This window comes from Bufo bufo, chromosome 6 (assembly GCF_905171765.1).
Source record: "Bufo bufo chromosome 6, aBufBuf1.1, whole genome shotgun sequence".
NCBI lineage: Eukaryota > Metazoa > Chordata > Amphibia > Anura > Bufonidae > Bufo > Bufo bufo.
Genome location: NC_053394.1, coordinates 285668698 through 285691965, shown reverse-complemented (window position 1 = coordinate 285691965; position 23268 = coordinate 285668698). Strand labels below are relative to the sequence as shown.

At 44.6% G+C, this 23268-nt stretch overlaps 1 protein-coding gene across 2 annotated transcripts in view; it reads right to left on the bottom strand.

Moving 5' to 3' along the window:
- Positions 1–23268, bottom strand: part of GJC1 (gap junction protein gamma 1) — a 90267-nt gene that overhangs the window by 24185 nt on the left and 42814 nt on the right. Inside the window, exon 2 of one of the 2 annotated variants that reach the window (XR_005779842.1) lies at positions 816–1185. The exons of the other annotated variant lie outside the window; for it this stretch is intronic. The gene's annotated coding sequence lies outside the window, so the exon portion shown is untranslated. Of the gene's footprint in view, positions 1–815; positions 1186–23268 lie in introns of those variants that run through there. 2 annotated transcript variants of the gene reach the window in all.

The following is a 23268-nucleotide window of genomic DNA, read 5'->3' as shown; positions in this document are numbered from 1 at the left end:
TCGGAGCAGTGAGTGAAGCAGTCAGACAGCGAGCGTCCTTCACTCACTACGCCAAATACTGAACGGGGCGGCGCAGGCGTGAGATTTCACCGGTAGGAGGAAGCCAGGTCCAACGCTAGCCTGGCCCTGTCAATCAAGTTTACATGGGCGTTGTAAGAGTTGGGTGAACGGAGCCTTTAGGAGCAGGTGCAACACCCCCCCCCCTTCCCTGCTCCTAGAGGCTAATTAGCATATAATAAAAGTTAAAATTGTGCAGTAAAAGGCATAAGAATAGGCTAGTTAGGGTCTGCTGACATTAGCACATCGCTAATGTCAGACAGTTAAATAGGGTTCATTCTGGTGACAGAAACCCTTTAAGGTGGATTTACATGGCCCAATTTTTGGGCAGATAATCAGGAACAACCGTTCCTGCGAATGCTTATTTCAGACAATCTGCTGATCTAAATGTGCCTGCCGATGCCACATGATGAATGAGCGAAATGCTCGTTCATGCAGGCACATCAATCGTTTCTGGGCAGCAGATTGTGTGGTCTAAACAGTGATCAGCTGCCCAGACACAATGATCCTCCAGCTCTATAACATGCTGCGTGCAGATTACTTCACATTTCATGGTGACAGGTTCCCTTTAAACATTAGATTTAATTATACAACCCTGGAATTGGTTAAAATAAAGTGCAAACATATTTGCCACTTTCCAGATGTTTCTTATTGCTGCTTATTTTCCACACTTTTTTAATACGGAAAAAAAAACAAAAAACTGTGGCATGTTCCACCACATGCAATATTATGCAGAGTTTTTCCCTAGAAGCAGCCTGTGACCACGACTTGCCATATACATAAGACCCTATAAGACAAGCACACCACTATTTCTCTTATAATCTGCAAGTGAAGCCGGGTCCGCATGGAGCTGTAACCTAAAGGTGCACATATATCTTTAATAGTTGTCAGTTGACAGCTACCTCTCCTGACTCCCCCCTTGGGGCACATTCATATCTTCATTGGAGGCTCCGTTCGGTGCCTCCATCACAGGGTTCGTCAAAAATAGTGGAGTGAAAAGTCCGGATGCAGATCTTTTTTCTCAACTAAAAAAAAAAAAAAAAAAGTTCTCCCAAATGGAAACCATTAGGATACGTTAGGCTCTGTGCCTGTCAGTCCGGTATTTCCATTATTTTCTTTCTTCTGCTCCTAAAATAGAAAAGAAGAATGGAAATAATAGCACTGATGTCAAAGTGCCCTTACACATACTGTACATGCTCGGTTTGGCTGAGCATGTATGTTTTCAAAGGGGGAAAAAAGAGACGGCCACTACTAGACGCCTCTGACGGCGGCTCAGACACTGACATTTAACGCACTAAATACCATTGTCTCCCAGTATCATGTGTTGGGGAACAGTCAGGAGGCGCCCATACACATTACTCTGTCAGCCGTCCCCATGAAAACGGCAGGTCCGGCAACAACTGCCAACAATGAAAAATATGTAGAAGATTTGTGGAAGGAAGCTTACCCCAGCATTACTAAAGATAATAGACCTTTTCACATAAAGCATGGTCACAGACACAGCCCCTGAATGACATCCTAGTACCAAACAGAAAATACAATGCCTTGCAAAAGTACTCACCCCCCCCCCCCCGACTTTTTTCAAATTTTGTTACATTACAGCCTTAAGTTCAATGTTTTGTTAATCTGAATTGTATGTGATGGATCAGAACACAATAGTCTAAATTGGTGAAGTGAAATGAGAAAAATATATAAATAAAACTATTGTTTACAAATAGAAAACAGAAAATTGCCATGTGCGTGTATATTCACCCCCTTTGTTAGGAAGCCCATAAAAAGCTCTGGTGCAACCAATTACCTTCAGAAGTCACATAATTAGTGAAATGATGTCCACCTGTGTGCAATCTTAAGTGTCACATGAACTGTCATTACATATACTGTACACACCTTTTTTGAAAGGCCCCAGAGGCTGCAGCACCTAAGCAAGAGGCATCACTAACCAAACACTGCCATGAAGACAAAGGAACTCTCCAAACAAGTAAGGGACAATGTTGTTGAGAAGTACAAGTCAGGGTTAAGTTATAAAAAAAATCCAAATCTTTGATGATCCCCAGGAGCACGATTAAATCTATCATAACCAAATGGAAAAAACATGGCACAACAGCAAACCTGCCAAACACACTGCTAAAGCAACACTTAAGTGGTTTAAGGGGAAACATATAAATGTGTTGGAATGGCCTAGTCAAAGCCCAGATCTCAATCCAATAGAAAATCTGTGGTCAGACTTAAAAGATTGCTGTTCACAAGCGCAAATCGTCCAACTTGAAGGAGCAGTTTTGCAAGGAGGAATGGGCAAAAATCACAGTGGTAAGATGTGGCAAGCTCATAGAGACTTCTCCAAAGCGACTTGGAGCTGTGATTGCCGCAAAAGGTGGCTCTACAAAGTATTGACTTTAGGGGGTGAATAGTTATGCACATTGACTTTCTGTTATTTCGTCCTATTTGTTGTTTGCTTCACAATTAAAAAAAAATAAATCTTCAAAGTTGTGGGCAAGTTCTGTAAATTAAATGATATCAATCTTCAAACAATCCATGTTAATTCCAGGTTGTGAGGCACCAAAATACGAAAAAAGTCAAGGGGGTGAATACTTTTCCAAGGCACTGTATCTGTAGAACGAACCCTAGGATTAAGTTAATATACTCCATATTTATAAAGCATTCCTGACAAGAGTTTCTGCCCCCTGGCTACAACAATGGTATGTATAAAAGGACAAAATCTCTGCCAACCTTGCAAAAAAATAGAATTAATAAGCAATTACATATAAGTCTAATGTCTACAAACTAACTATAATGCAAAAGACAATGTGTAGCCTTCTAAGTATGGTGATGCAGTATGTTGTGATCTGGAAATATCTGAGATGAACATTAACTCGATATTTGTGTGGAAGGGACATGAAAACATTAGAGGTGACACCTGTCAAAAGCAGAATACTAAGCAGATACCGGAATCATTTTGCTTAATTAGCCTAGAAAGTAGAAAATAGAGATGTGGTACAATTGTCGCTGCTAAATATCTTTCATGGTTGACATGCTTTGAAGGGTTTGCTGACTTCAGCATAAAGGAAGGCAGCGACTAAACTGCTGAAGTTCATCATGAAAACAGACGATGTATTCGGCAGTGTAGTTTTTCTGCAACGGAAAATCTGTTCCATTCATTTGAATGGAACTTGCAGAAACCCAGGTGCCTGCTGCCAAAATAACCCTATTCAGATGAATGGAACTGATATTCAGTCTCAGAAATGTCTGCAACAAAATCTACTGTGTGTGAGGGCTCCCGAAGGCTTCCTTTACATGCACTGAATTCAATGGTTGTTTCTTCATTAAAATCAACAATGAAATGAAATTTATTGGTCCCGGACGCCAGAAAACTGCTGCAGACCCAGGGTTTGTGAAAGATAAGCTAGTATTGAGAAATCTTCCCCAATGTGTCTGAATCACATGAAGGTGTACCGTGTAGGTCTGGAGTCGCAGCTAGTGAAAACATCTCATTGGCGTCAGATGCAAAGAGTCACATCTGATACAGCTGATCTATCCTAAGCATAGGCCATCAGTATCGAACCCCTTCCTGACCACCTCACTTATTTACATTGGCGGTCAGGTTTTAAAAAAAATGGCACCCAGGACTAATGTATCCAATCGACAAAACAGGAACATAAGAACATAATGTAATCCTCATAGACTCTAGAGTCCGATTCACTGTTTTTTGGTCGCTCCACCTCCCACAAAAAAATAGAATAAAAAGTGATCAAAAAGTCACACACACCCCAGTATAGTATCAATAAAAAGTACAGATTGCACAGCAAAAAATGAGTCCCCACACAGCTCCATATATATATATAAAATTAAAAAAAGTTATGGCGGGGGTCACAATATGGTGATGCAAAGAAAAAATTAGTTTTTACCCCAATTATTTTTTTCCAATATTAACCGCCTCCAGACCGCATAACGCAGGATCGCGTTCTGGAGGCGGCAGCCCTGCGCACAGTCACGCATATATGCGTCATCTCGCGAGACGCGAGATTTCCTGTGAACGCGTGCACACAGGTGCGCGCGTTCACAGGATCGGAAGGTAAGCGAGTGGATCTCCAGCCTGCCAGCGGCGATCGTTCGCTGGCAGGCTGGAGATTTTTTTTTAACCCCTAACAGGTATATTAGACGCTGTTTTGATAACAGCGTCTAATATACCTGCTACTTGGTCCTCTGGTGGTCCCTTTTCTTTGGATCAACCACCAGAGGACACAGGCAGCTCAGTAATAAGTAGCACCAAACACCACTACACTACACCCCCCCTGTCACTTATTAACCCCTGATCACCCCATATAGACTCCCTGATCACCCCCCTGTCATTGATCACCCCCTTGTAAGGCTCCATTCAGACGTCCGTATGTTTTTTACGGATACATGGATCGGATCCGCAAAACACATACGGACGTCTGAATGGAGCCTTACAGGGGGGTGATCAATGACAGGGGGTGATCACCCCATATAGACTCCCTGATCACCCCCCTGTAAGGCTCCATTCAGACGTCCGTATGTTTTTCACGGATCCACGGATACATGGATCGGATCCGCAAAACACATACAGACGTCTGAATGGAGCCTTAAAGGGGGGTGATCACCCCATATAGACTCCCTGATCACCCCCTGTAAGGCTCCATTCAGACGTCCGTATGTTTTTTACGGATCCACGGATACATGGATCGGATCCGCAAAACACATACGGACATCTGAATGGAGCCTTATAGGGGGGTAATCAATGACAGGGGGGTGATCACCCCATATAGACTCCCTGATCACCCCCCTGTCATTAATCACCCACCTGTAAGGCTCCATTCAGACGTCCGTATGTTTTTTACGGATCCACGGATACATGGATCGGATCCGCAAAACACATACGGACATCTGAATGGAGCCTTATAGGGGGGTGATCAATGACAGGGGGGTGATCACCCCATATAGACTCCCTGATCACCCCCCTGTCATTGATCACCCCCCTGTAAGGCTACATTCAGACGTCCGTATGTTTTTTACGGATCCACGGATACATGGATCGGATCCGCAAAACACATACGGACATCTGAATAGAGCCTTATAGGGGGGTGATCAATGACAGGGGGGTGATCACCCCATATAGACTCCCTGATCACCCCCCTGTCATTAATCACCCCCCTGTCATTGATCACCCCCCTGTAAGGCTCCATTCAGACATTTTTTTGGCCCAAGTTAGCGGAAATTATTTTTTTTTTTCTTACAAAGTCTCATATTCCACTAACTTGTGTCAAAAAATAAAATCTCACATGAACTCACCATACCCCTCACGGAATCCAAATGCGTAAAATTTTTTAGACATTTATATTCCAGACTTCTTCTCACGCTTTAGGGCCCCTAGAATGCCAGGGCAGTATAAATACCCCACATGTGACCCCATTTCGGAAAGAAGACACCCCAAGGTATTCCGTGAGGGGCATATTGAGTCCATGAAAGATTGAAATTTCTGTCCCAAGTTAGCGGAAAGGGAGACTTTGTGAGAAAAAAACTAAAAAAAAAATCAATTTCCGCTAACTTGTGCCAAAAAAAAAAAATCTTTGTCACAAGTTAGTGGAATATGAGACTTTGTAAGAAAATAAAATAAAAAAAAATAAAAAAATCATCATTTTCCGCTAACTTGTGACAAAAAATTAAAAATTCTAGGAACTCGCCATGCCCCTGACGGAATACCTTGGGGTGTCTTCTTTCCAAAATGGGGTCACTTGTGGGGTAGTTATACTGCCCTGGCATTCTAGGGGCCCTAATGTGTGGTAAGTAGTTTGAAATAAAAATGTGTAAAAAATGACCTGTGAAATCCTAAAGGTGCTCTTTGGAATGTGGGCCCCTTTGCCCACCTAGGCTGCAAAAAAGTGTCACACATGTGGTATTGCCGTACTCAGGAGAAGTTGGGCAATGTGTTTTGGGGTGTCATTTTACATATACCCATGCTGGGTGAGAAAAATATCTTGGTCAAATGCCAACTTTGTATAAAAAAATGGGAAAAGTTGTCTTTTGCCAAGATATTTCTCTCACCCAGCATGGGTATATGTAAAATGACACCCCAGAAAACATTGCCCAACTTCTCCTGAGTACGGCAATAGCACATGTGTGACACTTTTTTGCAGCCTAGGTGGGCAAAGGGGCCCACATTCCAAAGAGCACCTTTCGGATTTCACCGGCCATTTTTTACACATTTTGATTTCAAACTACTTTGCACGCATTTGGGCCCCTAAAATGCCAGGGCAGTATAACTACCTCACAAGTGACCCCATTTTGGAAAGAAGACACCCCAAGGTATTTTGTGATAGGCATAGTGAGTTCATGGAAGTTTTTATTTTTTGTCACAAGTTAGTGGAATATGAGACTTTGTAAGAAAAAAATAATAAAAATCATCATTTTCCGCTAACTTGTGACAAAAAATAAAAAGTTCTGTGAACTCACTATGCCCATCAGCGAATACCTTAGGGTGTCTACTTTCCGAAATGGGGTCATTTGTGGGGTGTTTGTACTGTCTGGCCATTGTAGAACCTCAGGAAACATGACAGGTGCTCAGAAAGTCAGAGCTGCTTTAAAAAGCGGAAATTCACATTTTTGTACCATAGTTTGTAAACGCTATAACTTTTACCCAAACCATTTTTTTTTTACCCAAACATTTTTTTTTATCAAAGACATGTAGAACAATAAATTTATAGAAAAATTTATATATGGATGTAGTTTTTTTTGCAAAATTTTACAACTGAAAGTGAAAAATGTCATTTTTTTGCAAAAAAATCTTTAAATTTCGATTAATAACAAAAAAAGTAAAAATGTCAGCAGCAATGAAATACCACCAAATGAAAGCTCTATTAGTGAGAAGAAAAGGAGGTAAAATTCATTTGGGTAGTAAGTTGCATGACCGAGCAATAAACGGTGAAAGTAGTGTAGTGCAGAAGTGTAAAAAGTGGCCTGGTCATTAACCACCTCAGCCCCCAGTGCTTAAACACCCTGAAAGACCAGGCCACTTTTTACACTTCTGACCTACACTACTTTCACCGTTTATTGCTCGGTCATGCAACTTACCACCCAAATGAATTTTACCTCCTTTTCTTCTCACTAATAGAGCTTTCATTTGGTGGTATTTCATTGCTGCTGGCATTTTTACTTTTTTTGTTATTAATCGAAATTTAACGATTTTTTTGCAAAAAAATGACATTTTTCACTTTCAGGTGTAAATTTTTGAAAAAAAAACGAGATCCATATATAAATTTTGCTCTAAATTTATTGTTCTACATGTCTTTGATAAAAAAAAAATGTTCGGGTAAAAAAAAAATGGTTTGGGTAAAAGTTATAGCGTTTACAAACTATGGTACAAAAATGTGAATTTCCGCTTTTTGAAGCAGCTCTGACTTTCTGAGCACCTGTCATGTTTCCTGAGGTTCTACAATGGCCAGACAGTACAAACACCCCACAAATGACCCCATTTCGGAAAGTACACACCTTAAGGTATTCGCTGATGGGCATAGTGAGTTCATAGAACTTTTTATTTTTTGTCACAAGTTAGCGGAAAATGATGATTTTTTTTTTTTCTTACAAAGTCTCATATTCCACTAACTTGTGACAAAAAATAAAAACTTCCATGAACTCACTATGCCCATCAGCGAATACCTTGGGGTCTCTTTTTTCCAAAATGGGGTCACTTGTGGGGTAGTTATACTGCCCTGGCATTCTAGGGGCCCAAATGTGTGGTAAGGAGTTTGAAATCAAATTCTGTAAAAAATTACCAGTGAAATCCGAAAGGTGCTCTTTGGAATATGGGCCCCTTTGCCCACCTAGGCTGCAAAAAAGTGTCACACATCTGGTATCTCAGTATTCAGGAGAAGTTGGGGAATGTGTTTTGGGGTGTCATTTTACATATACACATGCTGGGTGAGATAAATATCTTGGCCAAATGCCAACTTTGTATAAAAAAAATGGGAAAAGTTGTCTTTTGCCAAGATATTTCTCTCACCCAGCATGGGTATATGTAAAATGACACCCCAAAACACATTCCCCAACTTCTCCTGAATACGGAGATACCAGATGTGTGACACTTTTTTGCAGCCTAGGTGGGCAAAGGGGCCCATATTCCAAAGAGCACCTTTCGGATTTCACTGGTCATTTTTTACAGAATTTGATTTCAAACTCCTTACCACACATTTGGGCCCCTAGAATGCCAGGGCAGTATAACTACCCCACAAGTGACCCCATTTTGGAAAGAAGACACCCCAAGGTATTCCATGAGGGGCATGGCGAGTTCCTAGAATTTTTTAGTTTTTGTCACAAGTTAGCAGAAAATGATGATTTTTTTTTTCTTCTTACAAAGTCTCATATTCCACTAACTTGTGACAAAAAATATAAACTTCCATGAACTCACTATGCCCATCAGCGAATACCTTGGGGTCTCTTCTTTCCAAAATGGGGTCACTTGTGGGGTAGTTATACTGCCCTGGCATTCTAGGGGCCCAAATGTGTGGTAAGGAGTTTGAAATCAAATTCTGTAAAAAATGACCAGTGAAATCCGAAAGGTGCTCTTTGGAATATGGGCCCCTTTGCCCACCTAGGCTGCAAAAAAGTGTCACACATCTGGTATCTCCGTATTCAGGAGAAGTTGGGGAATGTGTTTTGGGGTGTCATTTTACATATACCCATGCTGGGCGAGATAAATATCTTGGTCAAATGCCAACTTTGTATAAAAAAAATGGGAAAAGTTGTCTTTTGCCAAGATATTTCTCTCACCCAGCATGGGTATATGTAAAATGACACCCCAAAACACATTCCTCAACTTCTCCTGAATACAGAGATACCAGATGTGTGACACTTTTTTGCAGCCTAGGTGGGCAAAGAGGCCCACATTCCAAAGAGCACCTTTCGGATTTCACTGGTCATTTTTTACAGAATTTGATTTCAAACTCCTTACCACACATTTGGGCCCCTAGAATGCCAGGGAAGTATAACTACCCCACAAGTGACCCCATTTTGGAAAGAAGACACCCCAAGGTATTCGCTGATGGGCATAGTGAGTTCATGGAAGTTTTTATTTTTTGTCACAAGTTAGTGGAATATGAGACTTTGTAAGGAAAAAAAAATAAAAAATAAAAATCATCATTTTCCACTAACTTGTGACAAAAAATAAAAAATTCTAGGAACTCGCCATGCCCCTCACGGAATACCTTGGGGTGTCTTCTTTCCAAAATGGGGTCACTTGTGGGGTAGTTATACTGCCCTGGCATTCTAGGGGCCCAAATGTGTGGTAAGTAGGTAAATGACCTGTGAAATCCGAAAGGTGCTCTTTGGAATATGGGCCCCTTTGCCCACCTAGGCTGCAAAAAAGTGTCACACATCTGGTATCTCCGTATTCAGGAGAAGTTGGGGAATGTGTTTTGGGGTGTCATTTTACATATACCCATGCTGGGTGAGAGAAATATCTTGGCAAAAAACAACTTTTCCAATTTTTTTATACAAAGTTGGCATTTGACCAAGATATTTATCTCACCCAGCATGGGTATATGTAAAATGACACCCCAAAACACATTCCCCAACTTCTCCTGAATACGGAGATACCACATGTGTGACACTTTTTTGCAGCCTAGGTGGGCAAAGGGGCCCAAATTCCTTTTAGGAGGGCATTTTTAGACATTTGGATACCAGACTTCTTCTCACGCTTTGGGGCCCCTAAAATGCCAGGGCAGTATAAATACCCCACAAGTGACCCCATTTTGGAAAGAAGACACCCCAAGGTATTCAATGAGGGGCATGGCGAGTTCATAGAAAAAAAAAAAATTTGGCACAAGTTAGCGGAAATTTTTTTTTTTTTTCTCACAAAGTCTCCCTTTCCGCTAACTTGGGACAAAAATGTCAATCTTTCATGGACTCAATAAGCCCCTCAGCAAATACCTTGGGGTGTCTTCTTTCCAAATTGGGGTCATTTGTGGGGTGTTTGTACTGCCCTGGCATTTGAGGGTCTCCGCAATCATTACATGTATGCCCAGCATTAGGAGTTTCTGCTATTCTCCTTATATTGAGCATACGGGTAATGAGATTTTTTTTTTCCGTTCAGCCTCTGGGCTGAAAGAAAAAAATGAACGGCACAGATTTTTTCATTCGCATCGATCAATGTGGATGAAAAAATCTCTGCCAAAAAAAGAAAAAGGAGGGGAAAGGCGTCTGCCAGGACATAGGAGCTCCGCCCAACATCCATACCCACTTAACTCGTATGCCCTGGCAAACCCGATTTCTCCATTCACATCAATCGATGTGGATGAATAAATCATTGCCGGGATTTTTTTTTTTATATATACAAAGTGTTTGCCAAAGTATATGAACACCGCCACCTCCTCAGCTCATATGCCTCGGCAAACGTATCTTTTACTGCAGAGGAGAAATCTCGTCTTGCAGCGCCGCATACACCGACTTGCGTGTAATCTGACAGCAGCACAATGCTTCTGTCAGAATGCACATCAGTGCTGCAGCTAGTCGATCGGTTGGTCCACCTGGAAGGTAAAAAAAACAAAACAAAAAAGAAAAAACCAGGCCGCAACGCAATAAATTTATTAACTTCAGAACAGAACATATTAACTTTTTTAACTTTTTTACTTACCGGTAATTTTTTTTTTGTTTCGTTTTTTTTACCTTTATAGAACAAACCTCTCCTTCCCCATGGGACAATGTGCAAAGCGCAAATCGCCCAAAGATGTGGCGAAGTATGTTATGCACTTTATCCCAGGTGAAAGGAGAGGTTTGCAGCAGCTGTGAGTAAAAGGGCCCTAATAGCCCTGTGTGCCTGTCCTGTGAGATGCAATCCCTATGCTAAGTGTACCTGTGTGTGGTACTTCCGGAAACACTCTCCTAAGCATAGGGCAGGGTGGTCAGGGCAGTCAGGACAGAAATAGCGGGTGTCACGCCTTATTCCACTCCTGCTACAGACACGACATTTTTTTCGGGGTGGCGGTTGGGTTGAGGTACCAGCAACGACACTGGGGAAATGTCGCTCGTGTAGACGGCTAACTACACTGGTGGATGGGGCCACGGAACCTCCTGGATAAAGGAGGTTCTCGATGATCTCTTCCTGGAATTTGAGAAAGGATCGTGTTCTCCCAGCCTTACTGTAGAGAACAAAACTATTATACAGCGCCAATTGAATTAAATATACAGACACCTTCTTATACCAGCGTCTGGTTCTGCGGGAAACTAAATAGGGAACCAACATCTGGTCATTGAAGCCCACCCCTCCCATGAGCGCATTATAGTCGTGGACTGAGAGGGGCTTTTCAATGACACGGGTTGCCCTTTCAATTTGGATTGTCGTGTCTGCGTGAATGGAGGAGAGCATGTAAACGTCACGCTTGTCTCTCCATTTCACCGCGAGCAGTTCTTCATTACACAAGGCAGCCCTCTCCCCCCTTGCAAGACGGGTGGTAACGAGCCGTTGGGGGAAGCCCACGCGACTAGTTCGCGCGGTGCCACAGGCGCAAATCCATTCTAGAAACAAATGCCTAAAGAGGGCCACACTTGTGTAAAAATTGTCCACATAAAGATGGTACCCCTTGCCGAATAAGGGTGACACCAAGTCCCAGACTGTCTTCCCACTGCTCCCCAGGTAGTCAGGGCAACCGACCGGCTCCAGGGTCTGATCTTTTCCCTCATAGATCCGAAATTTGTGGGTATAGCCTGTGGCCCTTTCACAGAGCTTATACAATTTGACCCCATACCGGGCACGCTTGCTTGGGATGTATTATTTGAAGCCAAGGCGCCCGGTAAAATGTATTAGGGACTCGTCTACGCAGATGTTTTGCTCAGGGGTATACAAATCTGCAAATTTCTGGTTGAAATGGTCTATGAGGGGCCGAATTTTGTGGAGCCGGTCAAAAGCTGGGTGGCCTCTGGGACGGGAGGTGGTGTTGTCGCTAAAATGCAGAAAACGCAGGATGGTCTCAAATCCTGTCCTGGACATAGCAGCAGAGAACATGGGCATGTGATGAATTGGGTTCGTGGACCAATATGACCGCAATTCATGCTTTTTAGTTAGACCCATGTTGAGGAGAAGGCCCAGAAAAATTTTACGTTCGGAAACTTGGACTGGTTTCCACCGGAAAGGCTGGGCATAATAGCTTCCCGGGTTTGCGGTTATAAATTGTGTGGCATACCGGTTTGTCTCTGCCACGACTAAGTCCAAGAGCTCCGCAGTCAAGAACAGCTCAAAAAATTCCAGGGCCGAACCGATTTGAGCCGTCTCAACCCGAACTCCAGACTGGGCGGTGAAAGGGGGAACTAATGGTGCGGCTGAAGTTAGTGACTGCCAATCAGGGTTTGCCAGCACCTCAGGGATTCTAGGGGCTCTACGGGCCTGTCTGTGCGGTGGCTGCGACGGGGTAACTACTGCACGTGCCACCGTACCAGCTTCAGCTGCCCTTCTGATGCTCGCTACTTCACCAGGTTGTACGGCAGTGCTGGTACTAGGTCCAGGAAGGGCTGCGCTGCTGGTGTATGCCTCACCACGTGATCCGGCAGCGCCAGCCCCACTCTGCTGCTCTTGAAGCGGATCCTGCGGATCCTGCGTAACCTGTGGTCTAGCGACACGGGCCCGGGTACGCCTGGTGCTGTCAGGGACCTCCACCTCCTCGTCCGAACTTTGGGTCAGAGAGCCACTGCTTTCCACAGGTTCCTATTCTGACCCGCTAGATTCGTCAGATGAGGGTTCCCATTCCTCATCCGACTGGGTCAGAATCCTGTAGGCCTCTTCAGAAGAATACCCCCTGTTTGACATTTTGGACTACTAAATTTAGGGGTATTCCCTGAGACTACCCAAGAAAAAAAGCAAACCTGTCTTACAAAGGGGAGGCTAGCGAAGTACCAGAGGCTGCTGCGGTTGATAAAAAATATCAAAACTGATTTTTTTATCGCCGCAGTGCGTGTAAAGTGAATGTGCAGTGATCAAAAAATAATAATTTTTTGTCACTGCGGTGGGGCGGGCGTGGGTGAACGCACGTGTGGGCGACCGATCAGGCCTGATCGGGCAAACACTGCGTTTTGGGTGGAGGGCGAGCTAAGGTGACACTAATACAATTATAGATCTGACCGTGATCAGTTTTGATCACTTACAGATACTATAAAAGTACAAATGCTGGATTAGCGATACGCTAATCAGCGAATAAAAGTGACTGCGGTGCGGTGGGGTGGGCGCTAACTGACGCTAACTACCTAACCAAGGGGCCTAAACTATCCCTAAAACCTAGCAGCCAATACTAGTGAAAAAAAAAAGTGACAGTTTACACTGATCACTTTTTGTCTTTCACTAGTGATTGACAGGGGCGATCAAAGGGGTGATCAAAGGGTTAATTGGGGTGCAGGGGGGTGATCTGGGGCTAAGGTGTAGTGTTTGGTGTACTCACTGTGAAGTCTGCTCCTCTGCTGGATCCAACCGACGAAAAGGACCAGCAGAGGAGCAGAGAAGCCATATAACAGATCATATTTACTAATATGATCTGTTATATGGCTTGTGATTCGATTTTTTAAAAATCAGCAACCTGCCAGCGACGATCATTGGCTGGCAGGTTGCTGATGCAATTGTCCTCGAACTTTTGCCGGCCCGCGATGCGCATGCGCGGGCCGGCTGTGACCGAAATCTCGCGTCTCGCGAGAGGACGCGCCGGCGCGTCCACTCGGAATGAAACAACCACCTCCAGGACGCGTCTGTGCGTACAGCGGTCCGGAGGTGGTTAAGGGTGTTTAAGCTATGGGGGCTGAGGTGGTTAATACGCAAGAAAAACTATACATATGTGGTATTGTTGCAATCGTACTGACCCAGAGAATGAACAGAACAGTTCAGGTTTACTGCTAAGGGAACGCCTTAAAAACAGAAAGCAAAAAACTGTGGCGGAATTGTGTTTTGTTTTTCATAATCCCACTCCATTTGGAATATTTTTCCCGCTTCCCACTACATTTTATGTAATTGTAAATGGTGCCTTTAGAAAAATACAACTTGTACCGCAAAAAAAAAGCCATCATACAGCTATGTGAATGGAAAAATAAAAAAAAGTTATGGGAAAGCTGGGAGTATAAAAAAGAAAACAGAAAAATGGAAAATCCCCCGTTTTTGAAAGGGTTAGGATGACACAGGTTACTCTTAACCCCTATAGACCTCAAAAGTATACACCCCTCTTTGTATGGATTTGCTCAAGGCAGGGAGGGAAGTGTAAAAACTGGCACTTTTTTCAGAGAGTACAATGGCCTGAATATACGTCTATGACGGTTGTACAGGCGTTACTGCAACCTCTGCCCTCGAAAACCTGTTAACCAAAAAAGAATGACTTGCTAACCCAGATGATCATTGCAGCCAAGCTCCTAGTGCCCCTGCATTGGAAATCTTTGGACCCCCTCTATTTTTGAGGAATGGCTGACCAAACTTGACACAGTCTGTAGATTGGAGTAGCTCCTTAGCTGGGAACTCTGCAAACATTATAGGCTTACCCAGGTCTGGAGCCCATGGTCGTATATAAGCTCAGGCCCTTCCAACTTCAAGTCCCTCTGCAGGCATGCTCAACCTGCGGCCCTCCAGCTGTTGAAAAACTACAACTCCCAGCATGCCCGAACAGCCTACAGCTATCAGCCTACAGCAGGGAATTGTGGGAGTTGTAGTTTTACAACAGCTGGAGGGCCGCAGGTTGAGCATGCCTGCTCTAGGGGTTTCAGTCCATTCTATAGTAGATCACCTTCATTTGCAGTAATCAGCCCCACTCCCCCTCTTCCTTTACATTCCCAAGGAGTATCTCTACCTATGCAATTTGAGTGTTATATTTTTCTTTTTGTTCCTATAAGTGCCACCCCTGTCCAGAGGTTGTGAGTAATATTGCGGCTCAACCCCATTCACTTCAAAGGAGCGGAGCACAATAGCAGACATAACCCACGGACAAGTGTGGCATTTAAAAAAAAAAAAAGAAAGCGGAATCTAGACAACCCATTAATGGGGAGTTGGAGTAGCTAAAATGTTACATCTATAGATGAAGGGGACGGGTACACTGGATAAAAAAGGAAGGATTAAAGGGGAGCTATATGGAGCCAGTCCTGACAGAGATACATGAAGTCCCCTGGTTAGCAGTTTCAGTTATCTAACAAATTTATGTTGGACAATGTTTCTGTCAACAAATCCCATATCACAAACTGGTATCAATACAGTAATATCACTAGTATATCAGTTATAATTTCACTTTCAGTTATAATACAGCACATAGCAATACAGAGCTAGTGGTCTAACCAATCTATGGCAGATTTCTCAGCACAATCAGAGCTCAAAGCCAGAGTAACATAGTAACATAGTACATAAGGCCGAAAAAAGACATTTGTCCATCCAGTTCGGCCTGTTATCCTGCAAGTTGATCCAGAGGAAGGCAAAAAAACAAACAAAAAAACCCCCTGTGAGGTAGAAGCCAATTTTCTCCACTTTAGGGGAAACAATTCCTTCCCGACTCCAATCAGGCAATCAGAATAACTCCCTGGATCAACAACCCCTCTCTAGTAGCTATAGCCTGTAATATTATTACACTCCAGAAATACATCTAAGCCCCTCTTGAACTCTTTTAGTGAACTCACCATCACCCCCTCCTCAGGCAGAGAGTTCCATAGTCTCACTGCTCTTACCGTAAAGAATCCTATTCTATGTTTGTGTACAAACCTTCTTTCCTCCAGACGCAGAGGATGTCCCCTTGTCACAGTCACAGTCCTGGGGATAAATAGATGATGGGATAGATCTCTGTACTGACCCCTGATATATTTATACATGGTTATCAGATCTCCCCTCAGTCGTCTTTTTTCTAGAGTGAACCCCAATTTTGATAATCTTTCAGGGTACTGTAGTCCCCCCATTCCAGTTATTACTTTAGTTGCCCTCCTCTGAACCCTCTCCAGCTCTGCTATGTCTGCCTTGTTCACAGGAGCCCAGAACTGTACACAGTACTCCATGTGTGGTCTGACCAGTGATTTGTAAAGTGGTAGGACTATGTTCTCATCACGGGCATCTATGCCCCTGTTGATGCAACCCATTATCTTATTGGCCTTGGCAGCAGCTTCCTGACATTGGTTTCTACAGCTTAGTTTGCTGTTCACTAAAATTCCTAGATCCTTTTCCATGTCAGTGTTACCCAGTGTTTTACCATTTAGTATGTAAGGGTGACTTGCATTATTCCTTCCCATGTGCATAACCTTACATTTGTCAGTGTTAAACCTCATTTGCCACTTATCTGCCCAAGCCTCCAATCTATCCAGATCTCTCTGTAGTAGTATACTGTCCTCTTCCGTGTTAATTACTTTACACAGTTTAGTGTCATCTGCAAAAATTGATATTTTACTATGCAAGCCTTCTACAAGATCATTAATAAATATATTGAAGAGAATAGGGCCCAATACTGACCCCTGAGGTACTCCACTAGTGACAGTGACCCAATCTGAGTGTGTACCGTTAATAACCTCCCTCTGTTTTCTATCACTGAGCCAGTTACTTACCCACATACAGACATTTTCTCCCAGTCCAAGCATTCTCATTTTATATACTAACCTTTCATGCGGTACAGTATCAAATGTTTTGGAGAAGTCCAGATATACGACTGATTCGCCGCTGTCAAGTCTAGAACTTACCTCCTCGTAGAAACTGATTAAATTAGTTTGACATGACTGATCCCTCATGAAGCCATGCTGATATGGTGTTATTTGCTTATTTTCCTTGGGGTACTCCAAGATAGCACCTTTTAGAAAACCTTCAAACAGTTTACCCATGACAGATGTTAAACTTACCGGCCTATAGTTTCCGGGTTCTGTGCTATGTGCCAATCCTGTGGAAAACTCCCTGTCAGTATAGAGCCCTTAAATATCAGAAGGGTCTGGCTATGACATTACTTAATTTTCTTAGGATACGGGGGTGTATGCCATCCGGGCCTGGGGACCAGAGTGTGATCCAGAGCAGCCCACAAAATCCCTTATAATTAAAAATTCTGTATGTTCAGGTCAGGTCTATCAATGCAGCTCCTCAATCTGATCCACAGAGGTCATGTCCATAGAGGAGAAGTCTATATGCCATTCATAGGACAACCCTTTTAAAAGGAGTTATCCCACAAAAATAATTTTCACCTTTCCAGTGACAGCATGTTGTTAGGACCCCCTGGAATCCCAGGAATAAGGGGTCTGAAGAGAGCAGAGCAGGGTGGACACGGTGAGCCTTCATTCATGGGATCAAGTGGTCCAACTAGTACGATATTTATCACCTATCCTTATGGTTTGCATGGTATGACCCCTTTAGGCTACTTTCACACTTGCGTTAGGTGCGGATCAGTCTGGTATCTGCACAGACGGATCCTTACCTATAAATGCAAACAATGGTATCCGTTCAGTGCGGATCCGTCTGCATAACAGCTTTTTCAGATCTGAGTTTTCACTATCATGAAAACTCAGATCCGACAGTATATTGTAACACAGAGGCGTTCCCATGGTGATGGGGACGCTTCAAGTTAGAATATACTAAGAACTGTGTACATAACTGCCCCCTGCTGCCTGGCAGCACCCGATCTCTTACAGGGGGCTGTGATCCGCACAATTAACCCCTCAGGTGCCGCACCTGAGGGGTTAATTGTGTGTATCATAGCCCCCTGTAAGAGATCAGGTGCTGCCAGGCAGCAGGGGGCCAGACCCCCCTCCCTCCCCAGTATTAAATTCATTGGTGGCAGCGGAGAGTTCCGATCAGAGTCCCAGTTTAATCGCTAGGGCTCCAATCGGTTACCATGGCAGCCAGGATGCTACTGCAGTCCTGGCTGCCATGGTAACTTAGCAATTTTAGAAGCATTATACTTACCTGCGCTGTCTGTGGCCGGCCGGTCGCTCCTCTTACTGGTAAGTGAAAGGTCTGTGCGGCGCATTGCTTATAGCACAGACCTGTCACTTACCAGTAGGAGGAGCGACCGGCCGGCCACAAACAGCTAGGCAGGGAGGGGGAGCCGCACTGGCCACCAATGAATTTAAAACTGGGGAGGGAGGGGGGTCTGGCCCCTTGCTGCCTGGCAGCACCTGATCTCTTACAGGGGGCTATGATTAAACTCCGATCGGAACTCTCTGCTGCCACCAATGATGGGGGGGTGATTTTAATTAGGGGGGGGGGAGGCCGCACTGGCCACCAATGAATTTAATACTGGGGAGGGAGGGGGGCCGCACTGGCCACCAATGAATTTAATACTGGGGAGGGAGGGAGGGGGGGCCACACTGGCCACCAATGAATTTAATACTGGGGAGGGAGGGGGGCCGCACTGGCCACCAATGATTTTAATACTGGGGAGGGAGGGGGGGGGGCCGCACTGGCCACCAATGAATTTAATACTGGGGAGGGAGCGGGGGGCCGCACTGGCCACCAATGAATTTAATACTGGGGAGGGAGGGGGGTCAGCACTGGCCACCAATGAATTTAATACTGGGGAGGGAGCGGGGGGCCGCACTGGCCACCAATGAATTTAATACTGGGGAGGGAAGGGGGGCCGCACTGGCCACCAATGAATTTAATACTGGGGAGGGAGGGGGGTCTGGCCCCTGCTGCCTGGCAGCACCTGATCTCTTACAGGGGGCTATGATACGCACAATTAACCCCTCAGGTGCGGCACCTGAGGGGTTAAATGTGTGGATCACAGCTCTCTGTAAGAGATCGGGTGCTGCCAGGCAGCAGGGGGCAGTTATGTACACAGTTCTTAGTATATTCTAACTTGAAGCGTCCCCATCACTATGGGAACGCCTCTGTCTTAGAATATACTGTCGGATCTGAGTTTTCACAATCTAACTCAAATCCGATGGTATATTCTAACATAGAGGCGTTCCCATGGTAATGGGGACGCTTCAAGTTAAAACGAGGGGCCTCCGGACACTCAGGACCAGGTCTCTCAGGATGAGAGGCATGAAAAACCCGAACTAGCCTGTCGGCGTTTACCTCAGACGCAGGAACCCACATTCTTTCCTCGGGACCGTAACCTCTCCAATGCACCAGATATTGAAGAGAGCGGCGGACCCGACGAGAATTAACAATTTTGGATATCTGAAATTCTAGATTACCATCCACAACAACAGGAGGGGGTGGCAGCGGTGACGGTTCTAGAGGTGGAACATATTTTTTGAGTAACGACTTATGAAAGACATTATGGATTTTAAAAGTCTGAGGTAACTCCAGGCGAAAAGCCACGGGGTTGATGATGGCAACAATTTTGTAAGGACCAATAAACCTAGGACCCAGTTTCCAAGAGGGAACCTTCAATTTAATATTCCTAGTAGACAACCACACTCATTCACTCCTAGGTCCGGACCTGGCGACCGTCTCTCATCAGCCATGCATTTGTATTTACCTCCCATATTTTTCAAGTTAGCTTGCACCTTCTGCCATACCGATGAAAGAGATGACGAAAACCGTTCCTCTTCGGGAACCCCAGAAGACCCCCCCTCTTTGAAAGTACAGAATTAGGGATGAAAACCATATGCACCAAGAAATGGTGACTTGCCAGTGGATTCCTGACGACGATTATTTATGGCAAACTCCGCTAACGGTAAATATGATGACCACAACTCTTGGTTTTCAGACACAAAACATCTTAGATATGTCTCCAGGTTTTGGTTGGTACGCTCAGTCTGTCCATTCGACTGAGGATGGAAAGCTGAGGAAAAGGACAAGTGTACCTCCAAACGGGAACAAAAAGCTTTCCAAAATTTAGAAATAAACTGGGTACCCCGATCCGAAACAACATCGGAGGGGACCCCGTGAAGCTTCACGATTTCACTGACGAATACCTGAGCAAGAGTCTTAGCATTAGGTAGTGCGGGTAACGCAATGAAGTGTACCATTTTGCTAAACCTGTCCACTACTACTAAAATAACAGTTTTACCCGCAGACAAAGGTAAGTCAGTGATAAAATCCATTGACAGATGTGTCCATGGTCTATTGGGAATGACGAGTGGTAATAGAGACCCTGCAGAACGTGTATGTGAAACTTTTGCGCGAGCGCACAGGTAGAACAAGAAGACACAAAATCCAATACATCCTGACGCAACCTTGGCCACCAAAAACGACGAGACAATAGCTCCAAGGTTGCTTTACTACCCGGGTGCCCAGCAAGTGCCGAATTATGATGTTCCTTTAATAATTCGAAACGCAGGTTCAACGGTACAAACAATTTCTCTGAGGGGCAAGAGACCGGGGCGTCCCCCTGGGCCTCTAACACCTTCCCCTCCAGAACAGAGTGTACCGCAGAAACAACCACTCCTCTTTGAAGAATGGGCACCGGATCACTCACATTACCCCCTCCAGGGAAACAACGAGATAGTGCATCAGCCTTGGTATTCTTTGCCCCAGGATGATAGGTAATCACAAAGTTAAACCTGGCAAAAAATAGCGACCACCTAGCTTGTCTAGGGGTGAGACGCTTAGCTGATTCGAGGTACAGAAGATTTTTGTGGTCCGTAATCACAGTGACGGGGTGGACTGCCCCCTCTAAAAAGTGACGCCATTCTTCAAACGCTAGTTTAATAGCTAACAGTTCCCTATTGCCAATATCGTAGTTTTTTTCTGCTGCAGATAGTTTTTTTAGAAAAGAAAGCACAAGGACGCCATTTGCCAGGAGACGGACCCTGAGACAGCACTGCCCCCACTCCCACCTCTGACGCATCGACTTCAACAATAAAAGGCTGAGAGACATCAGGTTGGACTAGTACAGGTGCTGAGGTAAACCTCTCTTTTAGAGAGGAAAAAGCAACTTTAGCGGCGTTAGACCATTTAGAAAAATCAGTCCCCTTCCTAGTCATGTCAGTAAGGGGTTTTACAATAAGTGAATAATTTTTAATGAATTTCCTATAGAAATTCGCGAAGCCCAAGAACCGTTGCAGTGCTTTGAGGTTCTCAGGAAGATCCCAAAATTGCCTGGACCTTCCTAGGATCCATACGGAAACCTGAAGCAGATAAAAAATAACCTAGGAATTGTATCTCCTGAACGGCGAAGACACATTTTTCAATTTTAGCATATAATTTATTCGTCCGTAGGACCTGCAGTACTTGTCTGACATGCACCTCATGTGTTCTCAGATCAGACGAATAAATTAAAATATCATCTAGGTATATTACCACAAACCTGCCGATTAGATGACTAAAAATGTCATTAACGAAATGTTGAAAGACGGCAGGAGCATTGGTCAGACCGAAAGGCATAACTAGATTTTCATAATGCCCCTCGGGGGTGTTAAAAGCTGTCTTCCACTCATCCCCCTCCTTAATACGAATCAGATTGTAGGCCCCCCTAAGATCAAGTTTGGAGAACCACCTAGCACCCGCAATCTGGTTAAACAGGTCAGGAATGAGAGGAAGAGGGTATGGGTCTCGGATGGTTATCCGATTTAATTCGCGAAAATCTAGGCGCAGGCCCCCATCTTTCTTTTTAACGAAGAAAAACCCTGCAGCCACGGGTGAAGAAGAGGGTCTGATGTGTCCCTTAGCCAAGCTCTCGGAGATATAATCTTTCATGGCTTGTCTCTCTGGACCTGAAAGATTATATAACCTGGTCTTGGGTAATTTTGCGCCGGGAATAAGGTTAACAGGGCAATCATAAGGACGATGAGGTGGTAACTTCTGACAACCCTTTTCAGAAAAAACGTCCTCAAAATCCGAAATAAATGTAGGTAGGGTAGTTATGGAGGCGACTAAGCAATTGCTATTTAAGCAATTTTCTCTGCACTGCTCACTCCAATATCTCCCTGGCCTGCCAATCCACCACTGGATTGTGCGCTACCAACCAGGGAAGACCCAGCACTACCGGAGTGGGAAGCCCCTCCAGAACATAACATGAAAGCATCTCGTTATGGTGGTCCCCTACCCGAAGGTGTAAATTATGAACAATGTGGGTGAGGTTTCTCTGAGACAGAGGAGCAGAATCAATAGCGAATATGGGAATAGGTCTCTGTAGCGTACAGAGAGACAAACCCATAGTGCGGGCAAAATGGGCATCTATCAAATTTACCCCTGCTCCACTGTCTAGAAAGAAAGAAATAAATAGTCTCCGTCTTATCACCAAAAACAATAACCGCTGGCAACACAAATTGCGATGTACGTATGGAGGAAACGTATACCCCCCGGCTGACATCCTCCACACAGCTTGGGGTTAGTAGTTTTCCGACGGTCTTTTGTTTCTGAGGAAAGAAGGACAGACATTAATGAAATGACCCCTCTCCCCACAAAAAAAACAAACCCCACACCTACGGCGAGCCTCAGGAGGACGGACCTGACGAGTAGTTCCTCCTAGCTGCATAGGCTCGTCTAAGTCCGTACAGACTAACTGCTGCTTGGGAGGGGTTAGCAATTGCTCCGGTTTTTTCAACCTGTCCCTAAGGAGTCTATCTATTCGGATAGAAAGGGACATAACCGCATCAAGGGAAAAGGGGGTCTCATATAATGCAAGCGCATCCTTAACCCTTTCGGATAACCCAGAGCAGAACGGACTCCTGAGAGCCGGGTCGTTCCATTGGGTATCCGTAGCCCACCTACGGAAGTCAGAGCAATACTCCTCTACCGGCCGCTCTCCTTGTAGGAGTCTCCATAATCTTGATTCAGCCAGTGCGACTCGGTCAGGGTCGTCATATATGAGACCCAAGGCCCCGAAAAACTCATCCACTGACCGAAGAGCCTGGGAATCAATAGGTAAAGAGAACGCCCAGGACTGCGGGTCCCCCTGCAGCAGGGAAATAACAACCCCCACCTGCTGTTCTTCATTACCAGAGGAGTAAGGGCGCAGTTTAAAATATAATTTACAGGCCTCACGGAATGTCAAAAACTTGTCCCTTCCCCCAGAAAATCTGTCAGGGAGAGGGACCTTGGGTTCCGCAACAACCTGGTTACCAGTAGCAACCGCTGGGCTTGCGGTCAGTTGTAATTGCTGCTGTTGCTGGAGGACCGACGTCTTCAATCCTGCCACCTCCAAAGACAGGCCATGAAATTGTTTGGTCAGAGCAGCAATTTGATCCATACTGGATTCTAAGTAGGTAAAAAAAATTATATATATATATTTTTTTTTTTTTTTTACCTACACAAAATAAGGGCCAGATATAATGTAATGACCGGCGTCACGCACAGGGAGGGAAAAGGGAAAGCCCTGCCCAAGGGAGAGGGAAAGGTGG